The 21,196-nt window shown below is 39.5% G+C and overlaps 1 protein-coding gene across 2 annotated transcripts in view; it reads right to left on the bottom strand.

The window, feature by feature from the left end:
* The window catches only part of cdh8 (cadherin 8), a 117,871-nt gene that overhangs the window by 44,082 nt on the left and 52,593 nt on the right, over window positions 1-21,196 (bottom strand). The window lies entirely within an intron of this gene.

The following is a 21,196-nucleotide window of genomic DNA, read 5'->3' as shown; positions in this document are numbered from 1 at the left end:
TACTATGTACACACGATGTAGATGATGTAATCCCAAGATTCTTCAAGTTAAAGAAGTTAAAATATTATTCTCAATGTGCTGTCCTCGGTATCTTTCACTACAGTCTTTGACTGAGTGGTAAACTCGTCCACACCTTCACCTCAGAACGGCTCAGTCTCTCTGTGAAGCTCTTTTATACCCAATCGTGTTTCTAACCTGTTGCCATTTAACTTGAAAATGAAGTTATCACTGTTGTTGTTCTAAAATGCCATCATGTCTTTTACTCAGCTTTTGCAGCAACTTTTTCTGTCATTTCTTGTCTCTCTCCCAACTTTCTCTTGTGTTGCTTGCATCGAATTTAAAATGGCCATAAAATTAACATTTGACTCAGAGCTTTTTTGATAGAAACTCAGCAACAGTGATGCAGTGCTGCTTTACCCCACTGAGCAAACTAACCACAATTAAGATCAGATTTCCTTCTTCTGGACTCAACTATTTCAATTCCCTATATTCTGGCACCAGCGAGCATAACATCCAAAGACTGTGATCATTCTAAATGCTGCTGTCAGGCTTAAAAACGCATACCAAGAGAAGTGACTACATTACACCTGTCCTTGCTTCCCTTCATTGGCTACATGTGCATTTTTGAATTGATTTTAAGATTTTATTGCTTGTCCTTAAAGGCTGCAACAGCCAGGCTCCACAATATATCTGTGGTTAGCTGACTGCTTATGTGCTTGACTACTTCCTGACATCCTCCAGCAGGGCCCTATATGTATTATATTACATATATAAAGTATTACATAAATACTATTTTTGCTTAATTATTTGTGAGCTAAACTGTTTCTCAAGTGGTAGGTCAGGGGTTCAATCCTAAGCAGCGCCACATGTCGTGGTACAAAGTGTGGTTGACACACTTTTGCTTCTTCAGCGGTGTGTGAATGATATGAATCGATAAGTTAATAGTGATGGACACTTTGCATAGAAAAGTGCTGTTTTCTGTCCTAATAAAAAAAAGTGGTAATTCAACAAGCCTGTATGCCAGCCAATATACTTTCATTTACCAATAATCCCATCCACACATGCACTTCTTCTTTCAGTTGTGTGGGATGTATGTATGTATGATCATGACTTTCAGATCAAATACTTTAATTGTTGTTTGGACAGACCGGCCAAACCAGGAGTCAACTTTGATTAATTCCGTAGCTCCTGGTAAAGCTAGCAAACGTCAAGTTACGTTAGCCAGAGTGCATATCAACGTGGCTGTGATGGATGTGTCTCATCTGAATTTTATCTAAGCAAGGGAAATATCTACAGACCTCAACATGCTATTTACAACTATTAGTCTATGAGAACACTAATGTGGGCAACACAAAGGTATGTTGTGTTTTCTAAAAGCACTGTGATGAAGGTCAGAAGATGATCCAATGTCTTTTCATTTAGCGCAAACATCATCACTTACCCACAATGATAAAAACACTTTTTCATTCTGACTGGAGTTTGTCCAATTAAAAGTTGGGCATCTTTAATGTAGCGGATAGTTAGTTGGTATTCCTACAGTAAATTGCTAATCGAATACCTCCATTCCTTTAACACTGAAGCAATTAGCCATTTCTTTCACACCAACAATCAGGTTCTTTATTAAACTGGCGCTATGAGGTTTACAGAAAACCTTTGCAAGGACTCTTTTTCAAATAAAGACTTGAAGCTAAACGCTCAAGGCAAATCACTAAAAAGAGGAGCCACAATTCAGTCCACCATTCACAGCTCTATTATACCACATCAGGGGGAAAAATGCATTGAAGAACTGAATATAAAGAGACTATTACCGCAATTAAACTCATCCATTTTAAATCACAGTGATTCTAGCATCTTAACAGTCTCAGTGTGAGCCGATGTGTGTGTAAGAAAGCAAAAGAAAAGAGAGGCTGACATGCTGACAGTGAGCTACAGGCTGGCAGGAAGCTACAGATGGCATGGTAATTGTCTCTGTGGATGATGTTTAGAGGTGCTCTGACAACAAAGAGCGATGTTCCTGCTTGCAGACATCTTAAGTCCTGCCACAGAGACCTCAGTCTGTCCACTGCAGAGGAAAGAGCTTGTAGTGAGCATCAATAGTGGTTGCGACATTCTGATTAAATCATGTTTTAAATCCCCAAACAAGACATGTGAATTATGTTTGAATATATAGAAGCATTTTTAGCTGCTGACCAGAGATGAGGTTATCAACAAAGGAGGCAATGACATCTGTCAATCGTTCCTTGTGGACTAATCCTTTTAGGGCTACTTGTCTCTTTATGCTCTGGTCATAGTCACTTATTTTGTCTGTTTGAAGAGGCCCTACATGTTTTCCTTACCTTCTGTTCATGTCTTCTAGGCTAGAATGTTGTTTTTTTGTTTTTTTTTCTCAAAAAGTTTCAGGTAAGAGGCTCTAATGTTAATGACATTATTGCTGTTCAAATCCAACTAAAATAACTAACAAGGGGCAATTGTGGTGTAATATGTTAACGGTTAAAGAAAATCAATGTGTGCAAAGGGTAACATCTTTTTACATGTTAGGACTTCAGGCATTTTTTGTTGTCTTCATTCATAATGATTGTGCATTTTAATTCCACTTGTCCAGGCTATTCTTTTCAAGGCCATGACTCATTATTGACTCTTTTGTTTCTTACATTTTAACTATTACAGTAATTCACAAATTAAACATTGAAAACGGAAGAATAGATCAATAACTATGACAAAGATTTATTATATAAGTATAATTGCATTGGGGTTAAAAAACGTAATAATTTGTGATGCACAAAGAACTCAGTTTACGTCTCTGCTGTTGAGTCGTGTGCAGCCCAGGGCTGACTTATGGTACAGTATATATTAAAACAAATGTTAACAAACTCAGAAAACTATTGTAGTATATCCACTGCAGAAAAGAAAAGGCCTTTCATAATGTTCTGCACCTTCTTCAGAGCCATGCTCTGGAGCGTTTTCTTGTCTTTACTGACGTCAGGTACACGTGTCAGCCATTGATTAATAGTCGCTGCCGTGTCTGTGGTCTTGTAACAGCAAAACAAAGCAAAAGCCACCTTTGCACTCTAACTGGAGAAGCAGTTTTACTGTGGCAACCCAATTATTTCACAGTGAGAGAGCCTCAAGTGCTCCTCTGGGACCGAAGTGTTCGAGTAATTCATCGTCTTATGATGACCCACGCTGTTGTGTTGCCAAAGCTTACCTTGTAAATTCCATAGTGCTTGTTACACCCCGTGCCTTTTGCAGTGCTTAGATCACAGCAGATCAATGAGCTCACTTTCTTTCTGTGTTTCTGCCCGCTGCGATAGCACCGGCAACAAAAAACAGCATGTTATAAGTTGATGTCGGCTGCTGATAGAGTTGGAGTGTCCTCTCACTGAATTTACTGAACTGCCACTCAAGTCATACATACTTAATTTAGACATACATTGACTGCATCCACCATAAGCACTTTGTGAGATCTCATATTTTCTTTTTATCTACACATCATGCCACCTCAGTGAGATGTTATCCCATGCACTATTCACAGCTCTGCCTAAAAGCCTGACATTATGTGGACATTTCCCACAAACACTGTAGATAGGTCAGTACATTATGAAATACATTGGTTGACAGAATGTAAGTAAAGATAATTATATGAATTATATCCAAAAGATGTGCACAATAATCCAAATGTGCACATGCAGTAACGCTGATAAGCAAATCACGTCCTGTGTGCCATGTCCTGTGTGCCAGGTGTTTGCCAATTGTCAAATGAACAAACTGAGAGACAGCTAAGGAAATTGCACCTTCTCTTTCCAGAGATACAGAGTCTTATCTGCCTTAAAGTTAAATTACTACTACTACACAGAGAGGAGGCAGCCATCTACACATCCTTAATTATGAAAAGTACGTCCGTACTCCTAAAAGATGTCTGACTATTGCAAACAGGCTTTATACATTCAGTTAAAGTATGGATTGAAGTGGGGGAAGTGAAGGGTGGGTGGGGTGGGTGGAGGGGGGAATCTTCATAAAAACAGTGGAACCGCTGAAGCATGAAATAGCTCCTTCTTTCTTTCCCTCCCACTGGGGCAAAATGCTCCTCACCACCCCTGATAAAAAAAATAAAATAAAAATGGGGGATTAGGAAAGCCAGTGTTTTGGTCCTGTTTCAAATCAGTGCAGATTAGCTCGTCCTTCCCCTTGATAATGCACTGAAATTTCAGGGACGCTGCAGAAATAGATGCAGCAGTCAGCCGGGCGATGGGCGCTGAAACTGGATTGTAGGAGGAATATTGTCTCTGGCTTTTATTTGAAGCCTGTAGCATTGTGGCGATTACAATAATAGCAACACAACACCTATAAACTTCCAGGGATGAAATAGCTGAATGGTTTCTAAAAACAGATACCATGTAGGGAGAATTAGGTATGAAAAATCCTGCAATCGGAAATGTTTACCGGTGATGCCACCAATGTCCTAAGCAATCTACCTCTTTTAACCTGAGTGAAACTAACACACCATTCTTTGTCAGACCTATTAGAGATGTGCAATCATGCCATTTCCCGTCTAAATGGATTAGTGTCACTTTACTCCCGCTGTCAAGCAGATGCCCAGACACTAAACGATTGCGTATAACCTTTTCCAGGGAAGAAAAAATAAACCCTCTGTTGGTTTGGGCAGTGGCCCACAGAGTGACACGCATTAAGCATGCATGAAAATACAGCCTGCATTTATGGTTGTTTTCCCACACTAAGTGTAATCTCATTAATCACATCCTGAAGTTCAGAGGATTTAATACCTTAATAATCATTTAAACATAGAGCATTTCCAAAGGATTCCATTACTGTCCACAAGGCCTTTATGCCCAATTTACAGCTGTTGTTTTTTTTTTTCTTCTGGTTGAGGGCCTGTGGTTTCTGAAGGGGGTCCCGGAATAAAGACATGGGGGTCTAGCCTTTCTGTTTTATCAACTGACAGAAATAATAGGGCGCCCACTTCCTATTTACTCTGTACTCTGGCTCAGTGATAGCAAATCAATAGGAATCTTCCTTGAACCAGAGAGGAGGATAAATTGGTGGATGCAGCCCAATGTGACACACACACACGCGCTGTGGAAGGAAACAGCAGCTTATTTCTGTAACGCATTATCCCACAAGGCAGCTTCATTTCTATAGGCTGTTTATTTCCTTGAATGTATTGCACGTATAATCAAACAGTGGAGGTCATAACGCTTTGAGGCTCATTTGCAGACTATAAATGTATACGGCAGGGAGGAGAGGAAATGAATCAGAAAATGAAACTGAAGAACTGGATGCAGCTGTGGCTGCAAATATCTTTTTTTTGTTGTTTTTTTTTTTTTTTTACAAGCAAGCACTCATCTTTTCTAAGCCTAAAACACCTACATGTCATAAACATGTTATGACATCCAGAAAAACTATTACTGATGACAAAGTATGCAAATTGATAAACTTAAAGTCATCCCCGTCCCAAAAATCAAAAAGTACTGCTGGGTAAAAAAATGACAAAGAAGGAGTTACTGTGAAACACTGTATGATGTGCTCCTTAAAGTAAACCATGAAATACTTCACAAAAGATACAACATACTTTATGAGATATTCTACAAAGTGCAAACCCTACGTTGACTCTTGAGTACAGTGTTGATATGCACAGACGTATTTTCCGGGCGACTTAACACGAACATGAGTAGCTTTTCCTCTCCTATTTCCCAGAATTCCTCCTCAGCATGCATAGTTCAACTAAGCAAAGCACACCACAGGGAAGCATTTTCAGCTCGAGTAGCATCATACCTATAATCATTCCGAAAAGATGTGTCATTATAGTTCATTTACTATGCCTGGGTTGCGAGACTCCACCGCATCCCTCCATCAAAAAAGCACGGCAGCTGTGTAACATCTCAGCTCTGCTCGCCTCGGACCGACTCAGAGGCATGAAGGGTAGAAGACAGGGGGCATTCATATGTATGCAGGCACTGAGCCATAGAGGAGGAATATCACTGAGGCATGGGGAGAGCTGTGGGCTGCATGAGGCACAGGGCTAACAGTGCCCTGCTGTGAGCCCTACCCGGGTAAAACAATACTGTTTATGTCTGACTGGCTTTACACTGCAGGGGTTGAAAGAGAGAGGCAGAAACACAGGAAGTATGAGGGAAGAGCAGCAGTAGTGCACATACAGCATCATGTTTTTAGAGGTTTATTGCAGCTGTGAGGTACAGGTGAAATAAATATTGGATCTAACAATGTTCTCTTTAAGAGTCCGCTGTCAGATAAACACTACATCCTTGCAGCTGTTCTTAGAGTCCGGTGCTTTGTGTAATACCAAGAGCTTCAAAAGTTACATACTGTACTGCTGCCTCATAAGAAATGAGACAGCAGTACATTGTTTGTCTTGTTTTAACAGAAATGTTTACACTTAGTCTTCTCACGCTGATCAAAGCAAGAAGCTAAAGTACAATCAGTTCCATCAGAACGTTTGAGTTTAGCTCAGAAGTAAACGTTTGTGTAAAATCAGAATTTAAAAAAAAGAGTTCTATCTGACAGTGTTGCCTTGAAACAGAGCTTTTCTCAAATGCATGCATCCTTTGCACACATTATGACAGATGTTTTTGTTTCTGTTAACTATCTTAAACAATTGTTTACTTAGTATTTAAGTTCTTTACTCTCAACAGGCTAAACGTAAACTCGACAAAATAGACCTGTCTGCGGGTGAGAAGGCACAAGAGGCATGTCTCACTTTATTTCTGAGAAAGAACAAGTCGTTTTTCAGCTGGAAAAATAACTTTAAGAAAACAGTAGTGGATAAGTACAGATGAGTTACAATCACATAAGTGCCAAACTCACGGGGGCTGCTTCTCATTTCAAACAAATTTGTTAAAATCGTTACGATTTTAATCTCTCTCTTACAGCATCGACTGCAGATTGTAAATGGAAAGTTAGCTTCAGGATCTTCATTTTTCCATAGAGATAGAATAACGAGATTTATATTTGGATCTAGACAAAAAGTGACAGCTTTACTTTAACTGCTTTAATGTGAAGATTTGCTTTGCTCACACAACCCTAAGGCTCTACACCTGTCAAACACAGTTAACAAGGTCACATCACAATCCAAGGAGCATCGACTTCAGACTACAAATTGCTCAATACAAAACAAGCATGCAATCTATGGCATCATATAGTTCACTTAACTGTTCCCGAACATACAGGGTTTTTAAATGTCTGCTGCATTCAAAAATACTGAGTGCTTCTCAGTTCCATATACTCAATGAATCAAACAGAGAGGCTGCTGGGATTGTAGCTAGCATTACAATGTTTCAATAACTTTGGTCAATTCGATGGGAAAAATCTGCACATCTCATTGGTCTATTTTTGAAATATAATTTGATCACGTTTTTGATCACTACAAAGCTACCAGTACTTCTGTCATAGAATCAAGGAAAAAGAAGTATATTGTTTAGAAATGACAAACTTTACAATACTGTCCATTCATTGGCCAAATTCATGTCATGAAATACTTTTTTTTGTTTGCTTACTGTAGCTGTCGTTACATTCGGAAAGTCTTCAGTCCGTTTGTCGGTCAGTAAATTTGTTCGGCTATCACAACTGTCACTCATACAGCAATGGATTTCAAACTAATGTAATGGGGAAAAAGTAATAATGTCTCCCATGGCAGTGACTGTTTAAATGAGTCCAGCCTTCACTTAGCCACCCTCCACCACTCACACTTTTCTAGGTCACAAAGATGTTGTGCCAAACCCTTTTTTTTCTTCTTCTGAAATGGTTGTTCTGCAGAGCCGGACAGTCCCCTGATAGCGCCACGGCGGTGACAGGAAAGTGATTATGTATTGATCATGATCACATAGACACTGGTGTGGCTCTCTCCTTCCCCTTGTCGATGGGCAGAGAGGATAATAGCTCATGATGGGACAGGAAGACTGACAAGCCATCTCTCCAGGCAGGGCCAACAGCACTCTTTCTGGACTGTAGCAAGTGTTGTGATTAAAATGCATGTGCATGGATGTGGTCTGACGCAAGAATTAAGAGGCGATTAGCTCTGTGAGGCAGAGTATTGTCAAATACAAAGTGTAGCTGTGCTGTGGTGTAGCGGGCCAAAGCTCTTGATAACACAGAAACGGTTGTAACGAGGTGGAGAAAACAAGCGTGTCGAGGCATCCTTTCATCCATCCATCCATCCCGGGCTGTATATTCTCTCAGAGGAGAAGATGACATACTTGGAGCGTTGCCAGTTGATTTTTCTACTGTAGTCGAAGCCAGTTTCAGATTCCTGGGCTGCAGATGGGTGTTTATGGCAATGCTGCAGATGGGCATTAAGGGAAACCCTCAAACAAATAAGCATGCTCATAAACAACTGGCATGAGTGAACCTTTTTTTTTTCATTTGCCAAAGCAGACTTTGCACCCTTCTATTTGTCTCCATTTCCACCAACTGTCCCCGATGTACAGTCCCAGGCTCAGACGTTTTGTTGTATAGCTTTATCAGGAGGATGTAAGTATTTCACATTACAGGGAGGCACAGTAAATAATTGCAAGCAGGAGAAAACATACTTTCCCTCATCACATCAGTCTTTATAACAGGAACTAATGCATTCTCATGCCAGACTGCTTGTTTCAGCAGGGCCTGCAGAATGCAGCTGGGGAACAAATGAATTAGGAAACACCATGAGGAGGCCGACAAAAGCCAGAGATATATGTTTATTACAGGTGGTAACACACTTTTCAAAATAAGGTAGGCCAAATACAACAGGGTTAAAGAAGGGCGAACAACAAGAAGAAAATATCCTGAACATATAAGACATGGTTGTCAGGATCCGAGAAAATGTCTCCCAAGAGCAAATGAGGGATAAGGGACGCTGGGTTTCTGAAGAGGAAGGGGACCGTCACAGTTAAGCACTTACATTGTCATTGTTGTAGAACAATTACTACACTTTTATAAGACAGAGAGGGAGCTGTCACAGAGAAACAGAGTTTGCAACAGTATGTGTGCGTTAGTGTGCTTGTTTGTGTGTGTCTGACATTCATGTTTCAAGGATTCAGCTACAGAGTCTGCCGCCTTGACAAGCCGTTTACAGGAACGGCAGGAACAAAATAATTAAGAGGGTCCTTTGTTCCCCACTGATGGCCGTGACATATGCTGCCATTTTAAAGGGTTGTGTCATTGATTCACTTTAATTAGTTCATAGAAAATGTGTGCAACATCCAGATAGAGTTCAGGCCTGGAAGTCGAGGACGGAAAATTGGGCACTTCACATGTTTAATTGCTCCCAAGGCATTTACAATGGCAAGGTAATAACAAATAATAAGGCAAAGTCTATTGTCTAATGAACAACTTTATCATGGCTAAATGAACAAAATGTTGCTTAATTTGAGAACGCTGCCACAGGGGCAAGGGTGTTTAATGTGAATTATGCCTCCTCAATTAAAAAAAGGGGAAAAAAGTAGAAAAAAACCCCAAGCCTCAGCATAAAGCTGAGTGTGCTTTCGATTAAAAGACCAGACCAAGATCTTGAAATAGTTATCTTGAGATCGGTCTTAAGACCGGATCTCATATGCTCCAACACAAAATGTAACAAGAGAAATATGGCCTCCCAACTTGAAGCTCCTCTGAGGAACTTTCAGTTTGTGGACAAAGGAGCACATATAATCATCTCTTAGCTGACTGTGTCCTGTAAATGTTTAGGTATCTTATCACGCTGTAAATAAAAGTCACATATATACATATGTGAATCTATGCCATACAATGTAACTTGAAGCTAATTTTTGCACTGTGCTGTTAATCCCAACTACCCCATGGAAGCTGTTTTTGACATAAAAAAATAACTATATTGAGTAAATCATTGTCTTCATGATGATTCCTGATTGACTTCTGAATGCCTTAAAGAGGAATCAGGATGAATGCTAGTCAGTTTTCAAACCAGTAATAATCTCCTAACAGAAGCTTTAAACCTTTGATTTGAGTATTCTGTTCAGGCGCCTCGCAGAGTGTTTTATTATGATCGGATTGTTTGCTTTTGTGGTCAGTCATTCCTGATCATTCAACATCCACACAGTCCTGATGAAGCTTATTACTCTGCTTTTTTAAGGTAAGATTGACTTGTTCAGACATGACGTTTTAATGTTATTGTGGAAAGTGTATGCACCACATCAATAACACGACGAGAATAGATGACGCAATCTCTGACGTAAAACAGCATGACCTCATAAAGTATTTGAAGTATGTGATTATGTATATAAACTGCATTTACAATGCACTGTAATAATGGAATATACACTTTAACTTAATGCTTTATTTATTTTATTTTTTTATCACTCTGGAGTGTTTTTCTTCAGTTGCCAGTGGGAACATTCACAGGATTTCCAAGTGTGCTAAAGTATTTCTAAAGTCTGGAGGCAGCAAGTAGCACTGAGGATGACGTCGCAAAAAAACAAAACAAAAGAGAGTTGGAGGGATGCGTTGCCTCTCCCACCTCAGTACTGACTCCCCAGGCTGCAGCAGAACAAGGAGATGTTCTCAGTCAATTACAGACATCTATATCGAACAGACTGCAAAGACAAACTCACACAATAACAGTAAAAACTAGACAATTCCTGCAGAAATTGTGAGGGTGGTTGCCGTCTGTGTTTCTGAGTTATACTGCAGTAAAACTGTTTAACTGTAGTCAGCTAACAGCTAAGACAGAACTCTGTCCCACTGCTATGGTCCCACTCAAATGATGATGTCATCACTCTAACTCTGAACACCTGCTGCTCACTGATTGATAGAATGTTCTGGCAGTTTGGCAGATCAAAGCTGAATGTCAACCAAAGTCTTTGAATGGGCTTACCACTGCTCGCAAAGCCTCAAATATCTTAAAAACAAAACATGGTATCACTGATCCGTTTGGACTGTGAGCGACAGCACAAATAGGCGCACGTTTTGATATATTTTATTTGTATGTAACATTCAGACTGGGACCACAGTGGCAATTTTAAAACATGAGTGAAAATTGTGAAATTCTGGAGGTTAGGTAGAGTGAGAGCCCAATGTGTGTGTATGTGGTGCGTGACTGTCAAACAAACGCCTTCCCTGGGAGACTGAAACATTTTATGTTTTTACTTTTTGCTTTATGAGTGAGAGGAGACTCAGAGCTTTATTTTGATGTATTTTGTTTATATATGTGAGCAATAATGACTTCAGGATGGCGATTTACAAATATGTCTCCAAAACTGAAGTTTTTGGCAGTTACACTCTAGGATTTGAATTTTTGCCATTCATTTTCAATGGGGCAAATTTTTGTCGTTTAAACTCGATTTGTGTCCAAATCGTGTGGCCGAAGTTTCCACAAAGTAATAGCACCCATGTCATGACCGAGCCGGTCGTTTTGATACCTTTTTTGTGTGTGTGGCACAAACGCTGTGGGAGGAGTAGCGCGCGTAAATTTGAGGATATAATAATAACTAGAAAATTTGCATTTCCCTGCGGAAAATGCGTGTGAATGCTTCCTGCTGAAATGTTGCGGAAACACTGCTGAATGAAGAAAAATCAGCAGAAAAAGAGGAAAATTAGCAGAAGATGAAGAAAAAGTGGAACAAGTAGAAGAAGAGGAAATAGCAGAAGAAAAGTGGAAGAAGAGGAAATAGCAGAAGAAAAGTGGAAGAAGAGGAAATAGCAGAAGAAAAGTGGAAGAAGAGGAAATAGCAGAAAAGTGGAAGAAGAGGAAATAGCAGAAGAAAAGTGGAAGAACAAAAACCGTAGTAAAAGGAGAAAAGGAAGTAGAAGAAAGTGAAAGTGTCTGTACAAGAACAAGAAATAGTGATAGAAGAAAATGTAGTAAAAGAAGTGGAAGCAGAAAAAGAAGTAAAAGCAGAAGAACAAGACGTAGAAGAAGAGGAAATAGCAGAAGAAAAGTGGAAGAAGAAAAACAGTAGTGAAAGGAAGTAGAAGAAATTGAAAGTATCTGTACAAGAACAGGACACATCAGACATGTCACTCGCAGGAGCTGGGGATCGAACCCTCAACCTTCCGATTGACTCTACCAACTGAGCCACAGCCGCCAATCATGAAGAAAAGCATTTACAGTATAAAGTTCAATGCATGTGTGTGCGTGTGTGGAGGGGAGGGTGTTTGTGTGTGTAAGTGCAATCAAGAGCAACTGCATTCAGCTGGCAGCTTCGACTGAGAAAATGGGGGAACATCTCCCTATTCAGTGCTCATTTTAAGGGGTTAAATTAAGAGTTGGTGGTTGAATGATGATTTTATGAGCAAGAGGAGAGTTAGCTGAACGCGTTGATGTAATTTTTATGTCTGGGATCCAAGAAATGTGGGAACTACAGCGATGTGAAAACTTTGTCAAGAGAGATCAGTTTCCAGATGAATCGGTGGATCTTAACATTATCGCAGATGGAGAGTTTTTTGGACCACCTGCCGCTTTGAAGCTCACAGTGTCCAGACCGTTGCTCCGTTTGTCCTGAAATCCTAATGTGAGCGAGAGGACAAGTTTTCCTATGTTTTGAGGGTAAATTTAGTCATGTGGTGTGAAAATTGTGGTCGCTAGAGCAATTTGTTCGGGAGATTTTGAACCCATCTCCCAACTCTGCCACACTCTAACGATGATGTCACGCACTCTAGCTCTGAACATTCCACCACATAGACACCCATTCAAAAACGGGGAAGACAGCAAAAAACATCACAAAACAGTTGGAAGTATAGTTTAAAAAGTATAAAAGATAGCAAAACAATGTAAATGTAGTAAAAGTAGTGGAGAAACGTGTGAACGTTTTAAAGTAAAAATGAAGTCTCTACGTGGAACACAGCAAAAGTTATAAGGCTGAGAAAAAGGTGGAACAGTGGAAAAAAATCCCATTCATTTCAATGGGGAAAAAAATTGTGAAAATTTGTGGAAAAAGTGAAATAACTTAAAAAGTAAAAGTAGTAAAAACGTGAAAAGATATAGCACACCTGTCCAGAACAAGCAGAACAGTATGAAAGTTGAACGGTGAAAGTAGCACAAACGGTTGAAGAGTAGAAGCGAAGCAAAAAACGTACGGAAGTAGAATAATAATAACTAGAAAATTTGCATTTCCCTGCGGAAAATGCGTGTGAATGCTTCCTGCTGAAATGTTGCGGAAACACTGCTGAATGAAGAAAAATCAGCAGAAAAAGAGGAAAATTAGCAGAAGATGAAGAAAAAGTGGAACAAGTAGAAGAAGAGGAAATAGCAGAAGAAAAGTGGAAGAAGAGGAAATAGCAGAAGAAAAGTGGAAGAAGAGGAAATAGCAGAAGAAAAGTGGAAGAAGAGGAAATAGCAGAAAAGTGGAAGAAGAGGAAATAGCAGAAGAAAAGTGGAAGAACAAAAACCGTAGTAAAAGGAGAAAAGGAAGTAGAAGAAAGTGAAAGTGTCTGTACAAGAACAAGAAATAGTGATAGAAGAAAATGTAGTAAAAGAAGTGGAAGCAGAAAAAGAAGTAAAAGCAGAAGAACAAGAGGTAGAAGAAGAGTAAATAGCAGAAGAAAAGTGGAAGAAGAAAAACAGTAGTGAAAGGAAGTAGAAGAAATTGAAAGTATCTGTACAAGAACAGGACACATCAGACATGTCACTCGCAGGAGCTGGGGATCGAACCCTCAACCTTCCGATTGACTCTACCAACTGAGCCACAGCCGCCAATCATGAAGAAAAGCATTTACAGTATAAAGTTCAATGCATGTGTGTGCGTGTGTGGAGGGGAGGGTGTTTGTGTGTGTAAGTGCAATCAAGAGCAACTGCATTCAGCTGGCAGCTTCGACTGAGAAAATGGGGGAACATCTCCCTATTCAGTGCTCATTTTAAGGGGTTAAATTAAGAGTTGGTGGTTGAATGATGATTTTATGAGCAAGAGGAGAGTTAGCTGAACGCGTTGATGTAATTTTTATGTCTGGGATCCAAGAAATGTGGGAACTACAGCGATGTGAAAACTTTGTCAAGAGAGATCAGTTTCCAGATGAATCGGTGGATCTTAACATTATCGCAGATGGAGAGTTTTTTGGACCACCTGCCGCTTTGAAGCTCACAGTGTCCAGACCGTTGCTCCGTTTGTCCTGAAATCCTAATGTGAGCGAGAGGACAAGTTTTCCTACGTTTTGAGGGTAAATTTAGTCATGTGGTGTGAAAATTGTGGTCGCTAGAGCAATTTGTTCGGGAGATTTTGAACCCATCTCCCAACTCTGCCACACTCTAACGATGATGTCACGCACTCTAGCTCTGAACATTCCACCACATAGACACCCATTCAAAAACGGGGAAGACAGCAAAAAACATCACAAAACAGTTGGAAGTATAGTTTAAAAAGTATAAAAGATAGCAAAACAATGTAAATGTAGTAAAAGTAGTGGAGAAACGTGTGAACGTTTTAAAGTAAAAATGAAGTCTCTACGTGGAACACAGCAAAAGTTATAAGGCTGAGAAAAAGGTGGAACAGTGGAAAAAAATCCCATTCATTTCAATGGGGAAAAAAATTGTGAAAATTTGTGGAAAAAGTGAAATAACTTAAAAAGTAAAAGTAGTAAAAACGTGAAAAGATATAGCACACCTGTCCAGAACAAGCAGAACAGTATGAAAGTTGAACGGTGAAAGTAGCACAAACGGTTGAAGAGTAGAAGCGAAGCAAAAAACGTACGGAAGTAGAATAATAATAACTAGAAAATTTGCATTTCCCTGCGGAAAATGCGTGTGAATGCTTCCTGCTGAAATGTTGCGGAAACACTGCTGAATGAAGAAAAATCTGCAGAAAAAGAGGAAATTTAGCAGAAGATGAAGAAAAACTGGAACAAGTAGAAGAAGAGGAAATAGCAGAAGAAAAGTGGAAGAAGAGGAAATAGTAGAAGAAAAGTGGAAGAAGAGGAAATAGCAGAAGAAAAGTGGAAGAAGAGGAAATAGCAGAAGAAAAGTGGAAGAAGAAAAACAGTAGTAAAAGGAGAAAATGAAGTAGAAGAAAGTGAAAGTATCTGTACAAGAACAAGAAATAGTGATAGAAGAAAATGTAGTAAAAGAAGTGGAAGCAGAAAAAGAAGTAAAAGCAGAAGAACAAGCAGTAGAAGAAGAGGAAATAGCAGAAAAACAGTAGTAAAAGGAGAAAAGGAAGTGAAAGTATCTGTACAAGAACAAGAAATAGTGATAAAAGAAAATGTAGTAAAAGTAGGAATAGTAAAAGTAGAACAAGTAAACTAAGAAAGCAAAAGTGTCTGTACAAGAACAAGAAATAGTGATAGAATAAGAACATGTAGTAAAAGAAGTGGAAGCAGAAAAAGAAGTAAAAGCAGAAGAACAAGCAGTAGAAGAAGAGGAAATAACAGAAAAACAGTAGTAAAAGGAGAAAAGGAAGTGAAAGTATCTGTACAAGAACAGGACACATCGGACATGTTGCTCGCAGGAGCTGGGGATCGATCCCTCAACCTTCTGATTGAAGGGCGACGACTCTACCAACTGAGCCACAGCCGCCAAACATGAAATAAAGCATTTACAGTATAAAGTTCAATGCATGTGTGTGCGTGTGTGGAGGGGAGGGTGTTTGTGTGTGTAAGTGCAATCAAGAGCAACTGCATTCAGCTGGCAGCTTCGACTAGGAAAACGGGGGAACATCTCCCAATTCAGTGCTCATTTTAAGGGGTTAAATTAAGAGTTAGTGGCTGAATGATGATTTTATGAGCAAGAGGAGAGTTAGCTGAACGCGTTGATGTAATTTTTATGTCTGGGATCCAAGAAATGTGGGAACTACAGCGATGTAAAAACCTTGTCAAGAGAGATCAGTTTCCAGATTAATCGGTGGATCTTAACATTATCGCAGATGGAGAGTTTTTTGGACCACCTGCCGCTTTGAAGCTCACTGTGTCCAAACCGTAGCTCCGTTTGTCCTGAAATTTTAATGTGAGCGAGAGGACAAGTTTTCCTACGTTTTGAGGGTAAATTTAGTCATGTGGTGTGAAAATTGTGGTCGCTAGAGCAATTTGTTCGGGAGATTTTGAAATAATCTCACATCTCTGCCGCACTCTAAGCGATGATGTCATCACTCTAGCTCTGAACATTCCACCACATAGACACCCATTCAAAAAGGGAGAAAACTGTAAAAAACATCACCAAACATTTGGAGGTATAGTTTAAAAAGCATAAAAGATAGCAAAACAATGTATATGTAGTAAAAGTAGTGGAGAAACGTGTGAACGTTTTAAAGTAAAAATGAAGTCTCTACGTGGAAGAGAGCAAAAGTTATAAGGCTGAGAAAAAGGTGGAACAGTGGAAAAAAATCCCATTCATTTCAATGGGGAAAAAATTTGTGAAAATTTGTGGAAAAAGTGAAATAACTTAAAAAGTAAAAGTAGTAAAAACGTGAAAAGATATAGCCATAATGAGCAGAAAAAGCTGAACAGTATGATAGTTGAACGGTGAAAGTAGCACAAACGGTGCAAAAGTAGAAGAGCAGCAAAAAACGTACGGAAGTAGAAGAATAATAATAATAATAATAATAAAGAACTGGATAACAATAGTGTGAATGCTTTGAAGCATTCACACTAATAACTAGAAAATTTGCATTTCCCTGCGGAAAATGCGTGTGAATGCTTCCTGCTGAAATGTTGCAGAAACACTGCTGAATGAAGAAGAACTAGCAGAAGTAGAGGAGAATTAGCAGAAAATGAAGAAAAAGTGGAACAAGTAGAAGAAGAGGAAATAGCAGAAGAAAAGTGGTAGAAGAGGAAATAGCAGAAGAAAAGTGGAAGAAGAGGAAATAGCAGAAGAAAAGTGGAAGAAGAAAAACAGTAGTAAAAGGAGAAAAGGAAGTAGAAGAAAGTGAAAGTATCTGTACAAGAACAAGAAATAGTGATAGAAGAAAATGTAGTAAAAGAAGTGGAAGCAGAAAAAGAAGTAAAAGCAGAAGAACAAGAGGTAGAAGAAGAGGAAATAGCAGAAGAAAAGTGGAAGAAGAAAAACAGTAGTAAAAGGAAGTAGAAGAAATTGAAAGTATCTGTACAAGAACATGACACATCAGACATGTCACTCGCAGGAGCTGGGGATCGAACCCTCAACCTTCCAATTGAGGGGCGACGACTCTACCTACTGAGCCACAGCCCCCAATCATGAAAAAAAGCATTTACAGTATAAAGTTCAATGCATGTGTGTGCGTGTGTGGAGGGGAGGGTGTTTGTGTGTAAGTGCAATCAAGAGCAACTGCATTCAGCTGGCAGCTTCGACTGAGAAAATGGGGGAACATCTCCCTATTCAGTGCTCATTTTAAGGGGTAAAATGAAGAGTTTGCGGCTGAATGATGATTTTATGAGCAAGAGGAGAGATAGCTGAACGCGTTGATGTAATTTTTATGTCTGGCATCCAAGAAATGTTGGAACTACAGCGATTCAAAAACTTAGTCAATTTTTCTTTCATTTGACATTTTTCGTTTCTTTTAACATTATCGCAGATGGAGAGTTTTTTGGACCACCTGCCGCTTTGAAGGTCACAGTGTCCAAACCGTAGCTCCGTTTGTCCTGAAATCTTAATGTGAGCGAGAGGACAAGTTTTCCTACGTTTTGAGGGTCAATTTAGTCATGTGGTGTGAAAATTGTGGTCGCTAGAGCAATTTGTTCGGGAGATTTTAAAATAATCTCACAACTCTGCCGCACTCTCGCGATGATGTCACGCACTCTAGCTCTGAACATTCCACCACATACACACCCATTCAAAAACGTGGAAGACAGCAAAAAACATCACAAAACAGTTGGAAGTATAGTTTAAAAAGTATAAAAGATAGCAAAACAATGTAAATGTAGTAAAAGTAGTGGAGAAACGTGTGAACGTTTTAAAGTAAAAATGAAGTCTCTACGTGGAACACAGCAAAAGTTATAAGGCTGAGAAAAAGGTTGAAAAGTGGAAAAAAATCCCATTCATTTCAATGGGGAAAAAAATTGTGAAAATTTGTGAAAAAAGTGAAATAACTTAAAAAGTAAAAGTAGTAAAAACGTGAAAAGATATAGCCATAATGAGCAGAAAAAGCTGAACAGTATGATAGTTGAACGGTGAAAGTAGCACAAACGGTTGAAGAGTAGAAGAGCAGCGAAAAACGCACGGAAGTGGAATAATAATAATAACTAGAAAATTTGCATTTCCCTGCGGAAAATGCGTGTGAATGCTTCCTGCTGAAATGTTGCAGAAACACTGCTGAATGAAGAAGAACTAGCAGAAGTAGAGGAGAATTAGCAGAAAATGAAGAAAAAGTGGAACAAGTAGAAGAAGAGGAAATAGCAGAAGAAAAGTGGTAGAAGAGGAAATAGCAGAAGAAAAGTGGAAGAAGAGGAAATAGCAGAAGAAAAGTGGAAGAAGAAAAACAGTAGTAAAAGGAGAAAAGGAAGTAGAAGAAAGTGAAAGTATCTGTACAAGAACAAGAAATAGTGATAGAAGAAAATGTAGTAAAAGAAGTGGAAGCAGAAAAAGAAGTAAAAGCAGAAGAACAAGAGGTAGAAGAAGAGGAAATAGCAGAAGAAAAGTGGAAGAAGAAAAACAGTAGTAAAAGGAAGTAGAAGAAATTGAAAGTATCTGTACAAGAACATGACACATCAGACATGTCACTCGCAGGAGCTGGGGATCGAACCCTCAACCTTCCAATTGAGGGGCGACGACTCTACCTACTGAGCCACAGCCCCCAATCATGAAAAAAAGCATTTACAGTATAAAGTTCAATGCATGTGTGTGCGTGTGTGGAGGGGAGGGTGTTTGTGTGTAAGTGCAATCAAGAGCAACTGCATTCAGCTGGCAGCTTCGACTGAGAAAATGGGGGAACATCTCCCTATTCAGTGCTCATTTTAAGGGGTAAAATGAAGAGTTTGCGGCTGAATGATGATTTTATGAGCAAGAGGAGAGATAGCTGAACGCGTTGATGTAATTTTTATGTCTGGCATCCAAGAAATGTTGGAACTACAGCGATTCAAAAACTTAGTCAATTTTTCTTTCATTTGACATTTTTCGTTTCTTTTAACATTATCGCAGATGGAGAGTTTTTTGGACCACCTGCCGCTTTGAAGGTCACAGTGTCCAAACCGTAGCTCCGTTTGTCCTGAAATCTTAATGTGAGCGAGAGGACAAGTTTTCCTACGTTTTGAGGGTCAATTTAGTCATGTGGTGTGAAAATTGTGGTCGCTAGAGCAATTTGTTCGGGAGATTTTAAAATAATCTCACAACTCTGCCGCACTCTCGCGATGATGTCACGCACTCTAGCTCTGAACATTCCACCACATACACACCCATTCAAAAACGTGGAAGACAGCAAAAAACATCACAAAACAGTTGGAAGTATAGTTTAAAAAGTATAAAAGATAGCAAAACAATGTAAATGTAGTAAAAGTAGTGGAGAAACGTGTGAACGTTTTAAAGTAAAAATGAAGTCTCTACGTGGAACACAGCAAAAGTTATAAGGCTGAGAAAAAGGTTGAAAAGTGGAAAAAAATCCCATTCATTTCAATGGGGAAAAAAATTGTGAAAATTTGTGAAAAAAGTGAAATAACTTAAAAAGTAAAAGTAGTAAAAACGTGAAAAGATATAGCCATAATGAGCAGAAAAAGCTGAACAGTATGATAGTTGAACGGTGAAAGTAGCACAAACGGTTGAAGAGTAGAAGAGCAGCGAAAAACGCACGGAAGTGGAATAATAATAATAATAATAATAAAGATTTGGATAACAATAGTGTGAATGCTTTCAAGCATTCACACTAATAATAATAAAGATTTGGATAACAATAGTGTGAATGCTTTCAAGCATTCACACTAATAAAGATTTGGATAACAATAGTGTGAATGCTTGAGCATTCACACTAATAATAAAGATTTGGATAACAATAGTGTGAATGCTTGAGCATTCACACTAATAATAAGAATATTTACAATAGTAGTAGTGTGGTTTGCCTTTCAGGCAACCACCCTAATAAACAAAGCAGCTTATCGACAGTTGGAGCCGTCATTATGTGACCTATGACCCCAGCAGAGACAGATGTCTCCACCTCCAACACAGCTGAATGAAGGACCCGACACCTCTAGTTTCAACACAGCATCTTCTAAGTAATACACTGACAGCAGTCCTGGAGAGAGAAGGGTTAAAGCGTTTTCCCTGAGGAATGTCAAAACGTAGTACGTGAGTGGTGACTCAATGTCCTCGTCAGCCGGTAAGAGCGGTGCTACGCTGCCTTCTGACAAGCAATCCATCACCAAGAACACACAGACAGAAAGCTGCACGCCGCCACATAAATGTCGGCATGACAGACATGCTAAAATACACACTCCTACGGCGCGCACCGACCATGACATACCCGCACACGCACACATGCAGAGGAAGACACACACTTGTGCACTTGTTAACATGCTGACAGTCATACAACAAAATGAGACATTCAGATTCACAAACATAGAACACCTAACTACCCTCAAACTCTCAAAAAAAAAAAAGGTGGCCGATGAAGTAAAGAAAGGGAAAAAAATGACAGAGGGGGAGAGCGGTAAAAATTGAGGAATGTGGATTTACACCCCGAGTAATCCCATGGTTTGTTTACACTCCCAGAAGTGAAGTGAAATTTTAAAGGGCTATCTCTGTAGCGTGCTGGAGAGCAGATTCACCCAATTACACAGCAGCCCCCAGTGTGACATAGTAAACCTGCTGTACAATTGACTGTGTGTGTTTATTTGTAGGGCTGTGCATGTGTGTGTGTGTGTGCGTGTGTGTGTGTGTGTGTGTGTGTGTGTGTGTGTGCCTGCGCGCATGTGCGGACAGCAGACTGTGACTGTGGTAAAACCACAAACTGATTCAATCCATAACTGCAGTGTTAAGAGCAGTACAGCTGCCAATGCTCCAATACAAAAGCAGCCGGAGATGGAGACGGCCGTGCGATGCTACAAATCAGTCCCCTGCATGACAGCAGAGACAGGAGGGTGAGACACATAGTAACCAGGCTTGACTTTGTTAGAAGCCTTCCATAAAATTCAATAAAGACAGAACATTTCAGGTTCCACATGAAAAAAAAGAAATGTTAGGAAAAAAATTAAAGCCAAGGCCATAAATTTTCATGACCAAAAAAGCTGTAAAAGCACAGCAGACAGGATTTCTTCTCTTCTCCTTGTTTTATTCCGTTGTTTTTTTAACCTCCGTTCATTGCATCAGACAGCTGAGGCGTGGCAGTGCCGATGAGAGCCGGCGAGGGCT

Source organism: Symphodus melops (genome assembly GCF_947650265.1).
Source record: "Symphodus melops genome assembly, chromosome: 3".
In the NCBI taxonomy this organism is placed as follows: domain Eukaryota; kingdom Metazoa; phylum Chordata; class Actinopteri; order Labriformes; family Labridae; genus Symphodus; species Symphodus melops.
This window is presented reverse-complemented; position numbering and strand designations above follow the sequence as displayed.